The following is an 18,993-nucleotide window of genomic DNA, read 5'->3' on the forward strand; positions in this document are numbered from 1 at the left end:
TGGTATAATGCCTCAAGCATATGGAAAAATATTGGAATATACAATGAAAAATGCTACTTGCTAATTTGAACATGTGAATAATGAATTGCATACCTGCTATGAATATTAGGAAAAAGGAGATATTTAGCAATTGCATTGATCAATGTAACTGAGCCCCAAAACCTCGTCAAGGTACATCTCTATATTGGGGTCCCTAGCTCTGTGACCCTAACTGTGTGTCATCTCATTGCAATTAAAAACTGCTATGGGTGGAGAGGGGTAACTAAGGACTTTCTTATATAGGAGATGGAAAAAACATGGCCGAAAGGGGCGGAGCTGTGTTCACATTCAGAAAAAAAAAAAAAAAAAAAAAAACTACATATAACTGAATAGGATAACTGAAGTGAGCACTAATATATATATATGAGTGCAAGCCAAAAATACATACTATATATAAGAATAAGGCTGCACATCAAACTTAGATAATGGTATAATGCCTCAAGCATATGGAAAAATATTGGAATATACAATGAAAAATGCTACTTGCTAATTTGAAAATGTGAATAATGAATTGCATACCTGCTATGAATATTAGGAAAAAGGAGATATTTAGCAATTGCATTGATCAATGTAACTGAGCCCCAAAACCTCGTCAAGGTACATCTCTATATTGGGGTCCCTAGCTCTGTGACCCTAACTGTGTGTCATCTCATTGCAATTAAAAACTGCTATGGGTGGAGAGGGGTAACTAAGGACTTTCTTATATAGGAGATGGAAAAAACATGGCCGAAAGGGGCGGAGCTGTGTTCACATTCAGAAAAAAAAAAAAAAAAAAAACAAAAAAAAAACTACATATAACTGAATAGGATAACTGAAGTGAGCACTAATATATATATATGAGTGCAAGCCAAAAATACATACTATATATAAGAATAAGGCTGCACATCAAACTTAGATAATGGTATAATGCCTCAAGCATATGGAAAAATATTGGAATATACAATGAAAAATGCTACTTGCTAATTTGAACATGTGAATAATGAATTGCATACCTGCTATGAATATTAGGAAAAAGGAGATATTTAGCAATTGCATTGATCAATGTAACTGAGCCCCAAAACCTCGTCAAGGTACATCTCTATATTGGGGTCCCTAGCTCTGTGACCCTAACTGTGTGTCATCTCATTGCAATTAAAAACTGCTATGGGTGGAGAGGGGTAACTAAGGACTTTCTTATATAGGAGATGGAAAAAACATGGCCGAAAGGGGCGGAGCTGTGTTCACATTCAGAAAAAAAAAAAAAAAAACTACATATAACTGAATAGGATAACTGAAGTGAGCACTAATATATATATATGAGTGCAAGCCAAAAATACATACTATATATAAGAATAAGGCTGCACATCAAACTTAGATAATGGTATAATGCCTCAAGCATATGGAAAAATATTGGAATATACAATGAAAAATGCTACTTGCTAATTTGAACATGTGAATAATGAATTGCATACCTGCTATGAATATTAGGAAAAAGGAGATATTTAGCAATTGCATTGATCAATGTAACTGAGCCCCAAAACCTCGTCAAGGTACATCTCTATATTGGGGTCCCTAGCTCTGTGACCCTAACTGTGTGTCATCTCATTGCAATTAAAAACTGCTATGGGTGGAGAGGGGTAACTAAGGACTTTCTTATATAGGAGATGGAAAAAACATGGCCGAAAGGGGCGGAGCTGTGTTCACATTCAGAAAAAAAAAAAAAAAAAAACTACATATAACTGAATAGGATAACTGAAGTGAGCACTAATATATATATATGAGTGCAAGCCAAAAATACATACTATATATAAGAATAAGGCTGCACATCAAACTTAGATAATGGTATAATGCCTCAAGCATCAGTTATATGTAGTTTTTTTTTTTTTTTTTTTTTTCTGAATGTGAACACAGCTCCGCCCCTTTCGGCCATGTTTTTTCCATCTCCTATATAAGAAAGTCCTTAGTTACCCCTCTCCACCCATAGCAGTTTTTAATTGCAATGAGATGACACACAGTTAGGGTCACAGAGCTAGGGACCCCAATATAGAGATGTACCTTGACGAGGTTTTGGGGCTCAGTTACATTGATCAATGCAATTGCTAAATATCTCCTTTTTCCTAATATTCATAGCAGGTATGCAATTCATTATTCACATGTTCAAATTAGCAAGTAGCATTTTTCATTGTATATTCCAATATTTTTCCATATGCTTGAGGCATTATACCATTATCTAAGTTTGATGTGCAGCCTTATTCTTATATATAGTATGTATTTTTGGCTTGCACTCATATATATATATTAGTGCTCACTTCAGTTATCCTATTCAGTTATATGTAGTTTTTTTTTTTTTTTTTCTGAATGTGAACACAGCTCCGCCCCTTTCGGCCATGTTTTTTCCATCTCCTATATAAGAAAGTCCTTAGTTACCCCTCTCCACCCATAGCAGTTTTTAATTGCAATGAGATGACACACAGTTAGGGTCACAGAGCTAGGGACCCCAATATAGAGATGTACCTTGACGAGGTTTTGGGGCTCAGTTACATTGATCAATGCAATTGCTAAATATCTCCTTTTTCCTAATATTCATAGCAGGTATGCAATTCATTATTCACATGTTCAAATTAGCAAGTAGCATTTTTCATTGTATATTCCAATATTTTTCCATATGCTTGAGGCATTATACCATTATCTAAGTTTGATGTGCAGCCTTATTCTTATATATAGTATGTATTTTTGGCTTGCACTCATATATATATATTAGTGCTCACTTCAGTTATCCTATTCAGTTATATGTAGTTTTTTTTTTTTTTTTTTTTTTTTTTCTGAATGTGAACACAGCTCCGCCCCTTTCGGCCATGTTTTTTCCATCTCCTATATAAGAAAGTCCTTAGTTACCCCTCTCCACCCATAGCAGTTTTTAATTGCAATGAGATGACACACAGTTAGGGTCACAGAGCTAGGGACCCCAATATAGAGATGTACCTTGACGAGGTTTTGGGGCTCAGTTACATTGATCAATGCAATTGCTAAATATCTCCTTTTTCCTAATATTCATAGCAGGTATGCAATTCATTATTCACATGTTCAAATTAGCAAGTAGCATTTTTCATTGTATATTCCAATATTTTTCCATATGCTTGAGGCATTATACCATTATCTAAGTTTGATGTGCAGCCTTATTCTTATATATAGTATGTATTTTTGGCTTGCACTCATATATATATATTAGTGCTCACTTCAGTTATCCTATTCAGTTATATGTAGTTTTTTTTTTTTTTTTTTCTGAATGTGAACACAGCTCCGCCCCTTTCGGCCATGTTTTTTCCATCTCCTATATAAGAAAGTCCTTAGTTACCCCTCTCCACCCATAGCAGTTTTTAATTGCAATGAGATGACACACAGTTAGGGTCACAGAGCTAGGGACCCCAATATAGAGATGTACCTTGACGAGGTTTTGGGGCTCAGTTACATTGATCAATGCAATTGCTAAATATCTCCTTTTTCCTAATATTCATAGCAGGTATGCAATTCATTATTCACATGTTCAAATTAGCAAGTAGCATTTTTCATTGTATATTCCAATATTTTTCCATATGCTTGAGGCATTATACCATTATCTAAGTTTGATGTGCAGCCTTATTCTTATATATAGTATGTATTTTTGGCTTGCACTCATATATATATATTAGTGCTCACTTCAGTTATCCTATTCTGTCCCATATGATAGTCCATATGATGACATATGATGCATATGATGTGAACTGGAAGCAAATTGTTGTCAGGTCTAAAGATGAAAATTATGTTTGACATTGTTTTATACATCTTTAAGTGTTAGTTTTCAACTTTTGCTAGAAAAATGATTTGCATATTGTGTCATAGGTAGTCTAATATTGCCTAAAATTATTTATTTTATTTTTTGTTTATGTATTTTTTGAGAAAACATGGCAAAGGCAAAGAAAAAATTTCTCAAGTGTCTTTTGTAAAGAAAGAAAAGGATATGGAACAGCTGACAAACGTTGAAGTGGATGTCCACTGAAAACGTCCTCCAAAGCTGATCACATTAATTACTTTCTATGTTGTGATCAATAAATGATTATACCTATATTCAAAAGCATTTTGGTTAAAAATAATATCTTGCATGACAACAACTTCAAGCACTTTCAATTCATCACCAGGAAAATGTCATCACAAAAACCAGACAAAAGTAATGACACTTTAAAAAAAAAAGCAAAAATTTTGATCACTACTAGTGATAGGCGGACCTGGACCAAACATGGCTACCCACTGTGAGCTTCAGGCAGAGAATGATCTGCAGCTTTGAGTGGGGATGTCACTCAGGTTATTTGCAGTTATAGCTGGAGGTTCCCATAGGTCCTTTACCTATGACCACAAATAACCTGAGCGACATCACGTCACCGCTCACCGCTGTGGCTAAGTCATTCTTTGCCTGAACCTCACTGTGGGTGCTCACTTCAGATGTAGCTGAGCAAAAATCGTCATGGGACCTCATATTGATTATGTCGGACCTGAGTGTTTTGGGGGTTAATAAAGGAGTAAAAGAGGGTGTTTTTTGTATTTTATTTCAAATAATGGATTTTTTTTGGTGTTTGTTTTTATTTCTTTGTTTTTTACATAGCTACATAGTTACATATTTTGAAAAAAAAAACCTAGGTCCATCTAGTTTAACCTTCCTCCATCAATTATAAATTTTACTTTTCACTATATAATTATACTTTATATATTATACTATGTTATAATTATACTTTTCACTTTCAGATTAGTAATGGGGGATATTATAAATGGCCCCCTTTACTAATCTATGACTTAGTGGCAAGTGTGAGCTGTTATTAACTTCTTCTTACCCTGATTGCCACCGCACCAGGGCAATTGAGATGAGCCTGGTAAAGTTCTGGGATTATTGCATCTAACGGATGTGACAATTTTGGGTGGCTGCAGGCTGCTATTTTTAGGCTGGGGGGCCCAATAAGCATGGGTCTCCCCAGCCAGAGAATACCAGCCCTCAGCTGTTGGCTTTATCATTGCTGGGTATCAAAATTGGGGGGGGGATGCATGTTGTTTTTTTTAATAATTTATTTAAATAATTTAAAAAGCCTCATGCGGTTTCTCTTTGTTTGATACACAGCAATACAAGATAAGCCCATGGCTGGGGGCTGCAGCCTGTAGCCACATGCTTTATCAATGCTTGGAATCATAATATGGGGGGACACTATGCTTTTTTTTTAATTTATTTATTTAAATACCAATAGAGATGCACACACAGTGCCTCTGATTGGTTGCAGTCAGACATGCTGTCAGACAGGATGGGAGTGCATCTGACTGCAACCAATCAGAGTTGCGGGGCCTGCCGGTGGACGGGGTAAGCAGAGCATCTATACATATGATGTTAATGAGCAGCCTAGATGTAAAGTTAGAGCTGCGTGGAAGAATCAGCAAATATAATGTGCTTGCTCAAATGTCGTTATCTCTTTTACCACCATTTTAAAAGCATTGGATTCTGGTCCCCAAAAACTTATATAGGAACTGGTGTCCGGAAAGATATCTGGGATCAATTTTGGACTCAAAGTGTTTTTTTTTTAAACCGGTTGGACCCGCTGATCCCGGGTATCTGCAAGTCCGCCCATCATAAGTCAATACTGTACATATGTACACATATACACATACACATACTGTATAAATCTACACACGCTAGATTTGGTTTCCACACAATACATCATCAATAACAGATTAGAGGGGTATAAAACATCTGTAACCTGCACTGATCCACTGTTAGCTGCTCCAACCGGCGGTTGCTGTATATAACAAGTAATCGGAGTGGAACACATCAACCTTCTATATTGTTTGATGGATATTGCTAAGTCCCACACCTTATCTTTTATTCGCTTGCTTATATATAGTTGATAGACTGAGAGTCAGACCTTCTCAGCTGTGATATTGATGGATAAATCAATATGTAAGCCATTTGAGAACCATATTATGATAATTTACACATGTAGATTTCAGCAATAAAGACAGCATGCATGTTATCCATTATGTTAGTGAAAGGAGAAAAACCACAGGTGGATATATCATTGGTGCAACGTGTGCAGCCACAATGAGGCCGAAGGTGTAAAGGGCCACGTCCAGCTACAAAGCACGTAGAATTATGCATTATGAGGAGCTATTGGGCTGCAAAGGGCTTGTTGTACAGGGGCATTTTTGTATCTGTGTCCACCAGTGCAAAACCAGAAGCTAAATATGATATGCCTGATTCAACAACAATGGTATTGTTCACTCAGGTCCTGAAGAGGGGTGTGCTGGTGTCACAAGCTCCTAATTCATGAAGAAGTGCACGCCTCTTCATGAATCAGGAGAGCCTGACAAGTGGAGGTCACCTCAGTTTGCTATGCCAGAAATCTCACTCCAGACAGGTACTGAAGTAAGATGTCTGGGATATGGAATGCCTCACGAATTAGACAAGTTCCAAGTTACACCTAAATTTTGCGATTTTTGAAAGCTTTCCTGCCAGCATTCTGGAGAGAAAGCTTTGATGAATTGGCACTATAAGCCTTGTCAGTTGACCAGATGAGACTGACATACAGAGGCATTTCAGCTACAAACAATAGATTGTTAAGAGAAATTATATTGCATTTTATATTTTCACAAAAACGTTTTAGAGATTGGAAAACGTTTTAAGTAGTTTTTTTAAATCTTTCTATATAAATTGTCTATATGTGGTCTCCCCATTTATAAAAGTTGGGAGATATGACCCCACCTACTATACAGATTTTCTTTTTGCTTAAAGGTGTCACAAACCGAGCCGGGGGAGTCACTCAGACATCCCTCTGCTCGGTCATGGACCTGTCAATTTGTGACGAAACCGCACCACGCAGCCCCACCTTGATGTCTCTAATATGTTGAGGCCATGTGATAGAACTTTTTCCCTTTTGCCAACTCACAGCATTCCGCGCCTGAAATGGTCCATAATAATGGTCAATAAGGTCCGCATAGCACAATATAACCCTGACACCTCCTGTCCCTGCAACTTTCTCACAACCCTGACCAGGCACCAGAACGTTTCCACTAGCCCAAGGGGAAAAGAATTTTGCCAGTCCAGTACAGTAGTCTGCCACCAGTTCCTCGCTAGATATAGGCCTGGTTTGTTAACAGGACTATATCAGGCCAGAAACCAGCCCAGGTAGAGTGTAAAATTAAATTGAGCTCACGAACATGACGTTCGGGGACCAAGATAAAACCCATGATTAAATTATATATTTCAATGAGTCGCTCTCCACAGCGCTACAGCAGGACACTGCGGGGACTTCTCTGTAGGGACCCTTCTGGCAACAGGTATGTCAGGTTCATTTTCATAGGAGTCGTGACGCCACTCTCGGTTTTGCAGTCAGAGTGATGGGGGACCGCCACTGCAGTTTAACGGAGAACAAATGAGGAAAAAGGGTTTTCATATGCCACGTCAAATGATCACTGGTTCAAGTAGTCCGATTAATGAATCTTTAGTTTGCACAGGTCTGTTTCTGGAGGCTCAGCTCCCTTCCTCAGGACCGTCAGGCATAAGAAAACATCAAATCTACTGCAACAGAGATGAACACCACATAAATACATTTGATGATGTCAAAAGACCGCCTCTGTTAGAAAAAACGGGTGGGAAAGGGTGCACTGCAGTGCACTGTGACGCAATACATGTAAAATCATAATAAATGTGAAAAACCACGTTTTCTAGAATACTATTTGATATTTGTGTCTCCATCCCTTTAATTGTCTGTCCTGCACATGTTCATACTGTGAAGCCCCACAGGTGTTGTATCGGTGCATACCTTCAGGGACTCCACGTAGCTGGATCTGGTCACAGGTAGGGAATCTTCAGTGTTTGATCGTGACGCCACTCTCAGTATTTGCGGTCAGAGGGGACCGCCACTGCAGGTTAGAGGACGCCTGGGGCTGATGGTGGGTGCAGTCGGGTGTAGTAGCCTCCTGAGAGTGAGGCAAGCCCCAGGGCCCTTTGTAAAGCTGCGTAGTACCACAAGTCGCAGAATGACCACACACAGGCAGAGTGTCTTTCAGGGTTTTTACTCACTTCAGGTGGCAGGGTGAGTAACCCGGGCGTAGCTGGGATGAACCAGGTGGGAACCAGGTATCCTTCCGGCTGACTGTATGAGGGTGACTACAAACTCGCCTTCCTTAGCCCTTGGTGGTTTGGGGTGACCCCGACTTTGAGTCCCTATGGGGGTCACCCAGGGAAGATGCTCCAAGCCTCTCTCCCCTTCTTGTTTTGCCGTGTGCTTGTTCCCCGGGCCAGGCCACTCCAGCCTCTTGCCTCCTGTGACCTATGGGCCCTACTTGCGGTTACGTGGCTGCGGCTTTTGGTTGTTGTGGTGTGGGCTGTAAGAGCCCCACACCGGCAGGTTTAGCAGGGAAAGGTGAATCTATCCTCGCTTCGGGATCTGCCGCCCGGTTGGGCCTGGTGCTCTCTAGAAGTCTCCTTACTTCCCACTCCGTGCACTCTCTAGCTGAAGCTGGCTTTCAGGCAGCACTTCTAGTTGACCGTTCTCCCCCGTCTGTAGTCACTGCGCGGGCGCTGTTAGACAGCATCAACCCCACAGGTCTGCTCCTCACTGAGCCCTCTGGAGTTCTCACTCTAACTGACTCACTGCTCCTCCTCTCCTGTTCTTGCCTACGCCACCTAGCAACCAGACTCTCTTACCACACCCCTTGAGAGGAGATGGAGGCTTTTAACCCCCTGCCACTATTCCAGTGGAGGTATAGGCTTTGCCCCCTCCTGGGATCCCCAGGGGTCCTCTCATGGGTACATGTGTGAGACCTGATCACTATGCGCCTGTGTTCCACACCCCGGTCAGCCTTCTGGATTACCTGTATTGTGCTGTTCCCAGCATGGGTGCAGCACTCAGTGGTGCCTGACCAGGTCAGGGGCGCCACAATACCCCGTGGTTTTTCACCACTATTTTGTGGTAGCGGCACTAATGATTTTTTTTGTAACACTAATAACTCAATATGGGGAACCGCACTTTTACAATCGGGTCTTACGGTACTTTCCTCTGTCTTTGTCAAGCAGTATTATATACTATTGGAGTTCATGTTTCATATTCATTTTATGATGTCTGTTTCCACAATTGCTTGGTTGTATATTTAATGTTCTATTTCTCCCTGTTTTGATGTATGGTTACGCACTGTTTTCACGTATTGATTGGCTCCCTTGGCCACTAACATTTTCTCTATTGATTCCTCTTTAACTTTACACTTGCTCTGTGTCTTTCTTTTGGCGCAGGCGCCGTGTTGTTTTTTCCCACGGTGTTGAACTCTGTTCACCCTCTGGGTCCTGCACTTGCTTCCCGCACATGCGGGTTTTGTTTTTTTCCCACGCTCCTGAACTTCTATGAACTCCTGCACTATATTGGGGTCATGAGCAACTCCCGGATTTGTGGATTCTCTCTTGCTTTCGCGATGGGACTTTTTGTTGAGTTTTCATTGGGATATTTTCTTTCTGTTCTCCTACTGATACGGGGGAACTGATGGTTTCTTCTCACTTTGAAGCAACACACGCTCTGCTGGCGGTGTGGTCTCATGCTTCTATTTCCCTGGGTTCTGATTCATTTCATCTCCAGTGCTGACACATCTAGGTGAGTTCTAGGCTCATCACATGTGTCTGGTGTGGACTGATGCTATGTGTGTGTATATATATATATATCTTTATATATTCATGACCACACGTATTTTTGTTTTTTTCCCGTTTTTACGATTTTCTTTATATGCCCATCTGTGACGTAATGATGTCTGGAATATTTTATGTGGTTTTTCACATTTATTATGATTTTACATGTATTGCGTCACAGTACACAGCAGTGCACCCTATCCCGTCCGTTTTTTCTAACAGAGGCGGTCTTTTGACGTCATCAAATGTATTTATGTGGTTTTCATCTTATTTGCGGTAGATTTGATGTTTTCTTATGCCTGACGGTCCTTAGGAAGGGAGCTAAGCCTCCAGAAACGCGTAGACCTGTGCAAAAAAAAATTCATTAATCGGACTATTTGAACCAGTGATCATTTGGCGCGGCATATGAAAACCCTTTTTCCTCATTTGTTCTCTGTTATCTGCCACGTGGGTTGCTGCTGCCGTGATCCAATATATCCATGCTTGTACAGTAGTTGTGACTTTCACAACTATATTTGGTGAGTACAATTGCTCCCTGTTCCCTCCCCGCACATTATTGGGGTAAGACCCTATTGCGCTTGTTTTTCCACAGCTCTTCACTGAACTGCAGTTTAACGAGCGTCTGGGGCTGATGGTATCTGCAGTCTGGTGGTATGGCCTCCCGAGAGGGAGGCTGGCCCCAGGGGCTCGGGTGTATGTGCGTAGTACCACAGGTCGCAGAAGAACTTACACACAGTCCAGAATGTCTTTCACGGTTTTTACTCACTTTCATTTGCTTTCTGTGAGGTAACCCGGGCGATACTGAGACAGACCAGAGAAAACCAGGTATCCTTCAGGCTGAAATAGAGGTGACTGCAAGCTCACCCTCCTAGCACTTCTTGTTTCAGATAACCCCCAACTTGAAGTATATGGGATTCATCCAGGGAAGTTGCATCTGCCTTTTCGCCCCTTTCTGGCCCGTTTGCTGGCAGCGTGGACCAAGTAAAGATGGCTTCTTGCCCTATCTCACTTATGGGCCCCCTCGTTGCTGCTGATGCTGTAGACTCTGTGTTATTTGGTGAGACACTTGGGGTGCCCTCACCGGCAGGTTTAGTAGGTAGTTAAACTTGAGCCTACTTTGGGAACCTCTTTTCCTTGCTCCACAGTTCGAGTTACATTCGAGAACGGTTCAATCACCAAAAGCGTGGATTTTTACAGCTACAGTGTGCAGGGAGCCATCGCTGGCAGCCTGCGGTAAGCTGGTAACCAAGGTAAATATCGGGTATCCAAGCAAAGCACTTTGCTTAGTATCCCGACTGGAAGATCATCTGTTTGTTCTCAAATGCCAGCTGGCTAAAGAGAGCGATCAGCTGATCGTTCTCTCTTTTACAACTGAGTCCGACAATGATTTCTATTCTTGTCATCCATTGTACAACGCATCAGTCACAAGCGTCAAGCAATGCATGTGACTGATGCAAAACAACGGAAATGTGAACCTAGCCTTACCTGCGGTGATGAAGTCCTGCCCTCCCGACGTCAGCGCTGTCACTGTCCTCCATAGCCGCTGCTTGTCACATCTCCTATTGCTACCGACCCGAGACTGTGACTAGAGGTGACGTCACAGGCTCCCGTGATACTTGGCTTGTGAAGGCGGCGGTCATTGAACTCAGTGACAGCTCTCCTATCAGGAGTGCAGTGATCACCGCAGGTAATGTACCTCACTATCCTCCTGACAGCAGCACTCGTCATCCCCTGCAGTGACCTGGGCTGACCTATTGATGTTAGCTGAGGTCACTGCATTGCTTTCCCAGTCAATATGGAACATTATGTTCTTCATTGACTGGGACATTGACTATGGTATGGATCGTCATGGGACGCCCTTGGATTACACCAGACCTGGATTTGTTTTTCTTTCTAATAAATTGGTGAAAGAGGGAATGTTTTGGGGAGTGTGTTTTCAAATAAAAATGTGTTTGTCGTCTATTTTTTTTTTATTACTGACTGGGTTGGTGATGTCGGGTATCTGATAGACGCCTGACATCACGAACCCCAGGACTTGATGCCAGGTGACATTACACATCTGGTATTAACCCAATATATTACCCCATTTGCCACCGCACCAGGGCAACGGGATGAGCTGGAGCGAAGCACCAGGATTGGCGCATCTAATGGATGCGCCACTTCTGGGGTGGCTGCAGCCTGCTATTTTTAGGATGGGGAGAGTCCAATAACTATGGACCTCCCTAGTCTGAGAATATCAGACCCCAGCTGTCCGCTTTACCTTGGCTGGTGATACAATTTTGGGGGGACCCCCACGTGTTTTTTTTTTAAAATTATTTATTTAACTTAAAATAACAGCGTGGGGTGCCCTCAGTTTTGGATTACCAGCCAAGGTGAAGCTGCCAGCTGTGGTCTTCAGGCTGCAGCTGTCTGCTTTACCCTAGCTGGCTATCAAAAATAGGGTGAACCCCAAGTCATTTTTTTTTAAAATGTATTTATTTTTTTGGCTAAATACAAGGCTAAGCACCCCTTAGTAGAGTTGAGCGCGGTTCGCGGTTCGAGGTTCTCTAGTTCTAGGCTCGAGTGATTTTGGGGGCTGTTCGAGATCGAACTAGAACTCGAGCTTTTTGCAAAAGCTCGATAGTTCTAGATACGTTCGAGAACGGTTCTAGCAGCAAAAAGCAGGGCTTTTTACAGCTACAGTGTGCAGGAGCCATCGCTGGCAGCTTGCCAGAAGCTGGTAACCAAGATAAACATCGGGTATCCAAGCAACGCGCTTTGGTTAGTAACCCGATGTTTATCCTAGTTACGTGCAGGAAGCCCACACTTCCCCGCTCAGCTCGCTCCGCCCCCTCCTGCCCGCGGCATGTACACATACATACATACACACACACACACACACACATGGCCCCGCTCGGCTTACCTGCGGTGATGAAGTCCCGCCATCCCGACCTCAGCGCTGTCACTGTCCTCCATGGCCGCCGCTTGTCACATCACCTCTTGCTTCCGACCCGAGACTGACTAGCGGTGACGTCACGGGCCTCTCGCGATACTTGGTGTGAAGGCGCCGGTCATTGAACTCAGTGACAGGGGCTGTCAGTGTGCAGGAGATCAGCGCAGGTAATGTACCTCGCTGACAGCAGCACTTGTCATGCCCTGCAGTGACCTGGGCTGACCCATTGATGTTAGCTCAGGTCACTGCACTGCTCTCCCAGCCAATGGGGAACATCCTGCTCTTCATTGACTGGGACAGTGTGGATCGTCATGGCAACCCCTTGGATTACACCAGACCTGGATTTGTTTTTCATTCTAATAAATTGGTTAAAGAGGGAATGTTTTGGGGAGTGTTTTTTCAAATAAAAATGTGTTTGTCGTCTATTTTCTTTTATTACTGACTGGGTTGGTGATGTCGGGTATCTGATAGACGCCTGACCTCACCAACCCTAGGGCTTGATGCCAGGTGACATTACACATCTGGTATTAACCCCATATATTACCCCGTTTGCCACCGCACCAGGGCGCGGGATGAGCTGGGGCGAAGCACCAGGATTGGCGCATCTAATGGATGCGCCACTTCTGGGGCGGCTGCGGCCTGCTATTTTTAGGCTGGGGAGAGTCCAATAACCATGGACCTCCCTAGTCTGAGAATATCAGGCCCCAGCTGTCTGCTTTACCTTGGCTGGTGATCCAATTTTGGGGGACCCCTACGTGTTTTTTTTTTAAATTTTTTATTTAATTTAAAATAACAGTGTGGGGTGCCCTCAGTTTTGGATTACCAGCCAAGGTGAGGTTGCCAGCTGTGGTCTGCAGGCTGCAGCCGTCTGCTTTACCCTAGCTGGCTACAAAGCTAGGGGGAACCCTACATCATTTTTTTTTTCATTTTTTTTGGCTAAATACAAAGCTAAGCACCCCTTAGTGCCACATGAAAGGCACCAAAGGGTGCTCCACTTTTTCTCCATTTTTTCTCCACTTTTTCTCCACTTTTTCTCCACTTTTTCTCCACTTTTTCTCCACTTATTCTCCATTTTTTCTCCCTTTTTTCTCCACTTATTCTCCATTTTTTCTCCCTTTTTTCTCCACTTTTTCTCCACTTTTTCTCCATTTTTTTCTCCACTTATTCTCCACTTTTTCTCCACTTTTTCTCCACTTTTTCTCCATTTTTTCTCCACTTTTTCTCCACTTTTTCTCCACTTTTTCTCCATTTTTTTCTCCACTTTTTCTCCACTTTTTCTCCATTTTTTCTCCATTTTTTTCTCCACTTTTTCTCCACTTTTTCTCCACTTTTTCCCCACTTTTTCTCCATTTTTTCTCCACTTTTTCTCCACTTTTTCTCCACTTTTTCTCCACCTTTTTCTCCACTTTTTCTCCACTTATTCTCCATTTTTTCTCCCTTTTTTCTCCACTTTTTCTCCACTTTTTCTCCATTTTTTTCTCCACTTATTCTCCACTTTTTCTCCACTTTTTCTCCACTTTTTCTCCATTTTTTCTCCACTTTTTCTCCACTTTTTCTCCACTTTTTCTCCATTTTTTTCTCCACTTATTCTCCACTTTTTCTCCACTTTTTCTCCACTTTTTCTCCATTTCTTTCTCCACTTTTTCTCCACTTTTTCTCCACTTTTTCTCCTCTTTTTCTCCACTTTTTCTCCATTTTTTCTCCACTTTTTCTCCACTTTTTCTCCATTTTTTTCTCCACTTACTTTCCACTTTTTCTCCACTTTTTCTCTATTTTTTCTCCACTTTTTCTCCACTTTTTCTCCACTTTTTCTCCATTTTTTTCTCCACTTATTCTCCACTTTTTCTCCACTTTTTCTCCACTTTTTCTCCATTTTTTTCTCCACTTTTTCTCCACTTTTTCTCCACTTTTTCTCCACTTTTTCTCCATTTTTTTCTCCACTTATTCTCCACTTTTCTCCATTTTTTCTCCACTTTTTCTCCATTTTTTTCTCCACTTTTTCTCCACTTTTTCTCCACTTTTTCTCCACTTTTTCTCCACTTTTTCTCCATTTTTTCTCCACTTTTTCTCCACTTTTTCTCCACTTTTTCTCCATTTTTTTCTCCACTTTTTCTCCACTTTTTCTCCACTTTTTCTCCACTTTTTCTCCATTTTTTTCTCCACTTATTTTCCACTTTTTCTCCACTTTTTCTCCACTTTTTCTCTATTTTTTCTCCACTTTTTTTCCACTTTTTCTCCACTTTTTCTCCATTTTTGTCTCCACTTATTTTCCACTTTTTCTCCACTTTTTCTCCACTTTTTCTCCACTTTTTCTCCACTTTTTCTCCATTTTTTTCTCCACTTATTCTCCACTTTTTCTCCATTTTTTCTCCACTTTTTCTCCATTTTTTTCTCCACTTTTTCTCCACTTTTTCTCCACTTTTTCTCCACTTTTTCTCCATTTTTTCTCCACTTTTTCTCCACTTTTTCTCCACTTTTTCTCAACTTTTTCTCCATTTTTTTCTCCACTTTTTCTCCACTTTTTCTCCACTTTTTCTCCACTTTTTCTCCATTTTTTTCTCCACTTATTTTCCACTTTTTCTCCACTTTTTCTCCACTTTTTCTCTATTTTTTTCTCCACTTTTTCTCCACTTTTTCTCCACTTTTTCTCCACTTTTTCTCCATTTTTTTCTCCACTTATTTTCCACTTTTTCTCCACTTTTTCTCCACTTTTTCTCCATTTTTTTCTCCACTTTTTCTCCACTTTTTCTCCACTTTTTCTCCACTTTTTCTCCATTTTTTTCTCCACTTATTCTCCACTTTTTCTCCACTTTTTCTCCACTTTTTCTCCATTTTTTCTCCACTTTTTCTACACTTTTTCTCCACTTTTTCTCCATTTTTTTCTCCACTTTTTCTCCACTTTTTCTCCACTTTTTCTCCATTTTTTTCTCCACTTTTTCTCCACTTTTTCTCCACTTTTTCTCCACTTTTTCTCCACTTTTTCTCCACTTTTTCTCCATTTTTTTCTCCATTTTTTTCTCCACTTTTTCTCCACTTTTTCTCCATTTTTTCTCCATTTTTTTCTCCACTTTTTCTCCACTTTTTCTCCACTTTTTCCCCACTTTTTCTCCATTTTTTTCTCCACTTTTTCTCCACTTTTTCTCCACTTTTTCTCCACTTTTTCTCCATTTTTTCTCCACTTTTTCTCCACTTTTTCTCTGTTCTTTTTCTATGGTCAGTCTACCTATTAGCTCTGCCATGCATACTGTAGCTCTACACCTACTGCACATGTTACTTTATGATTGACATCTCTTTCGTACCAGAGCTGTCTAAGCCTACTCTGACCCCATATTTGTCATTACTATATTGTCTTTGTACTGTATTATGACATTTGTATCATGTGTTTCATTTCTTGCTGTGTTGCAATTTTTTTGCTGCATCCCAATTGTACCTCTACATTGTTCGAGTTTATGTTATTGTTCTCTCACTCTTATGTGATACGGATTATTGTCATTTTTCATGATTACATGCAGATAAGTCCAATCTGACGAAGGCTCAGGCCGAAACGTCATTTGTAACTTGTTTTGGACAAAAACATATATGCTTATGAAAATTTTTTTTTTCTTAATACGGACCAATAAAGAGTGATTTTGCATTACTATCCGTTGTGACTTACTGACTTAGTCTGGGAGATTTAGAGTGCCGAGGTTACTCACTAATTTTATCTATTATTACCTCTGAGCACCTATATACCAGTGAGCAGAGCTTCCTCTACAGTAGTTCTCCTGATTAGGCATGCCCTTACCTCATGAGCAGGGCATTGCAGCTTTGGTAGCAACCATTACGACATGGACTCTGCTGCTGTGGACCCGAGAAGAGTGAGTGCAGATTCATTGCACCCACACTCCTCACATGAAGGGTCCGCACTCCTAGAAAATGGGGGATACGTTCCCTGAGTGTCTCCCCCCCATATTCTAGACGGTCCAGAGTCGTCGTGGGACCCCTTTATTTTTTTTCTTACAATAAATTGGTGAAAGAGGAAATGTTTTGGGGACTGTTTTTTCAAATAAATTTCTTTTGTCGATTTTTTTTTTTGTTAGTACTGACAGTTTATGATGTTGGGTATCTAATAGACGCCATGACATCACAAACTGCTGGGCTTGATCTCAGGTTACTTTACAGCTAGTATCAACCCGATTTATTACCCCGTTTGCCACTTCACCAGGGCACGGGATGAGCTGGGGTGAAGCGCCAGGATTGGCGCATCTAGTGGATGCGCCACGTCTGGGGTGCCTGCGGCCTGTTATTTTTAGGCTGTGAAGGCCCAATAACTATGGACCTTCCCACCCTGAGAATACCAGACCACAGCTGTCCGCTTTACCTTGGCTGGTGATCCAATTTGGGGGAGACCCTACTTTTATTGTGTAATTATTAATATTTATAAAATAATTATAAAAAAGAGCCTGAGGGGACCTCCACATTGGATCCCCAACCACGGTAAAGCTGCCAGCTGTGGTTTTCAGGCTACAGCCGTCTGCTTTACCCTACCTGGCTATCAAAAATGGGGGGACCCAACGTCATTTTTTTTTAACTATTTTTTAAATAGAAAAAATTAATGGGTTTCCCTGTATTTTGTTTGCCAACCAAGGTAACGGCAGGCAGATGGGGGTGGCAACCCATAGCTGTCTGCTTTATCTGCGCTGAAAATCAAAAATACCGCGGAGCGCTACGTCATTTTTTTAAAGATTTATTTTTACAGCACTGTGATGTCCAGCAATCAAAATACAGGGAAGCCCATTTTATTTTTAGTTATTTAAATAAATAATAAAAATATATATGGGCTCCCGCTGCATTTTTTGTATTGCTAGCTAAGGGTAATCCAAGCAGCTACTGGCTGCTAACCCCCACTGCTTGGTGTTACCTTCACTGGCAATGGAAAATCCAGGGAAGCATTTTTATTTTTTTTTGCCAAAAAACTACAAAAAAAGGACGTGAGCTTCGCCATATTTTTGTATGCTAGCCAGGTATAGCAGGCAGGTGCTGGAAGAGTTGGATACAGCGCCAGAAGATGGCGCTTCTATGAAAATGCCATTTTCTGAGGTGGCTGCAGACTGCAATTCGCAGCAGTGGGGCCCAGAAAGCTCAAGCCAACCTGTGCTGCGGATTCCAATCCCCAGCTGCCTAGTTGTACCTGGCTGGACACAAAAATGGGGCGAAGCCTACGTCATTTGTTTTCTAATTATTTCATGAAATTCATGAAATAATAAAAAAAGGGCTTCCCTTTATTTTTGGTTCCCAGCCGGGTACAAATAGGCAACTGGGGGTTGGGGGCAGCCGTACCTGCCTGCTGTACCTGGCTAGCATACAAAAATATGGCGAAGCCCACATAATTTTTTCAGGGGGCAAAAAACTTCTGCATACAGTCCTGGATGGAGTATGCTGAGCCTTGTAGTTCTGCAGCTGCTGTCTGTCTGTATGGAGAAGAGCAGACAGCAGCTGCAGAACTACAAGGCTCAGCATACTCCATCCAGGACTGTATGCAGAATTTTTTTGCCCACCAAAAAAATGACGTGGGCTTCGCCATATTTTTGTATGCTAGCCAGGTACAGCAGGCAGCCACGGGCTGCCTCCAACCCCCAGTTGCCTATTTGTACCCGGCTGGGAACCAAAAATATAGGGAAGCCCGTTTTTTTTTAATTATTTCACTTATTTCATGAAATAATTAAAAAACAAATGACGTGGGCTTCGCCCCATTTTTGTGTCCAGCCGGCTACAACTAGGCAGCTGGGGATTGGAATCCGCAGCACAGGTTAGCCCGAGGTTTCTGGGCGCCTCTGCTGCGGATTTCAGTCCGCAGCCGTCCCAGAAAATGGCGCTCTCATAGAAGCGCCATCATCTGGCGCTGTATCCAACTCTTCCAACAGCCCTGGAGCCGGGTGGCTTGTTGGGTAATCATGAGTTAATACTGGCTTTGTTTTACTAGCCAGTATTAAGCCAGAGATTCTTAATGTCAGGCATGTTTGACCCGGCCATTACGAATCTCTAATAAAGGGTTAAAAAAAAGACACCACACAGAGAAAAAATACTTTAATAGAAATAAATACACAGACACATTAGAGACTCCATCTTTATTACCCCCTGTCAGCCCTCCACGATCCTGCTCTTCTGTCTTCTTTCTTTCTAGTGTAGTAGTAGTGACGATTGTAGTGAGGATGAGATTCACCAGCTCATCACTTGGGGCTGGGGAACCTCATCCTCACTACAATCCTCACTAGTGTAGTAGTAGTGACGATTGTAGTGAGGATGAAGTTCACCAGCTCATCACTTGGGGCTGGGGAACCTCATCCTCACTACAATCCTCACTACAATCGGGAAGCAG

The sequence above is a fragment of the Anomaloglossus baeobatrachus genome, chromosome 4 (assembly GCF_048569485.1).
Source record: "Anomaloglossus baeobatrachus isolate aAnoBae1 chromosome 4, aAnoBae1.hap1, whole genome shotgun sequence".
Classification (NCBI taxonomy): Eukaryota; Metazoa; Chordata; class Amphibia; order Anura; family Aromobatidae; genus Anomaloglossus; species Anomaloglossus baeobatrachus.